Here is a 995-nt window from a genome sequence, read left to right as displayed (position 1 = left end):
AAAGATCTATGAATCATGTTTAGATTTCCCTGGGAGAAGAAGTGACCCTTCATAGTTTCAGTGCATGTGAGGGGCTACAGCGTGGGAAGGAATTGTTTCACACAGATATTTTGCTCAAGTTTAATTTCATTTCTGAGTCAGAACATCTGCAAGCCTGAAAGAGGACCCCATTTCAAATTGCGGTCTCCTGTGAGTTATTTGGAGATCCTAATCCTATTTCTTCAAAGATATATTTCTATATGTGATGTAAGGAAGACTATAGATAATCCGTCAACCATTCATTGTAAAAACTGACCTCCAGCCTGTCCTGTGTTGAAATCACTCCCACACTGAGCTTGTCAGTCTGTGTGGTCAGTGTGGTCCATCCTGCTTGGCTTTCTGTGGCTGGGCAGGTCTTACTTTTTTGCTGTTCTTTAATAGGCTTTTTTAAAAAGCCATGTAACCTGCCCCTAGAAGTATCGTAGGTGTAGCCACTGTGTCACATGTGCGTCAGGAGATGACAGAGAGGAGAAAGGTTACATCTACACTTAGTGTCCTGACTTATGAACACCTGAATGATTAGTATCCTAACACTCCCTAAAAAAACAAAACAAACAACAAACAAACAAAACTAACTTGAGACTACCACAAGTCCAGTGTCATGCAGGCCTCAACAGCTCACCCACGATGACCACCAGACTGGTGCCACAGGATCTGTACAGGGAGCTAGTCTGAGATGACCAGCAGCTGGACAGTGTGCAGGCCTCTGTGGAGAGAGAAGGCACCTGTCTGGCACCATAATCCATAAGNAGGGCATAGCACNCCTGAGTCCATTCTTGAGATGACCCCAGACTCGCAGAGACCCCAGGCATCACTAAGAGGAGCAAATAAGTGGTGGAGAGATGGAAGAGAAAGAAACANAAGGAAGTGGGCACAATGAAGAGGGGCAGAACTAAAGACTCAAGGGTAGTGAAGCAGTCTTGTACCAGACCAACAAGTCATTGCAATGAACAATT

The 995-nt window shown here is 44.7% G+C and overlaps 1 non-coding gene across 1 annotated transcript; it reads left to right on the top strand.

Annotated features, from left to right (window-relative positions):
- Nucleotides 1–442: 442 nt before the first annotated feature.
- LOC115032050 lies at nt 443–574 on the top strand. Its single transcript, XR_003837697.1, has one exon. It is a non-coding gene; the product is annotated as a small nucleolar RNA SNORA17 (small nucleolar RNA).
- The last annotated feature ends 421 nt before the right edge of the window (nt 575–995 follow it).

This window comes from Mus caroli, chromosome 9, assembly GCF_900094665.2.
Source record: "Mus caroli chromosome 9, CAROLI_EIJ_v1.1, whole genome shotgun sequence".
NCBI classification, from domain to species: domain Eukaryota; kingdom Metazoa; phylum Chordata; class Mammalia; order Rodentia; family Muridae; genus Mus; species Mus caroli.
This window is presented reverse-complemented; position numbering and strand designations above follow the sequence as displayed.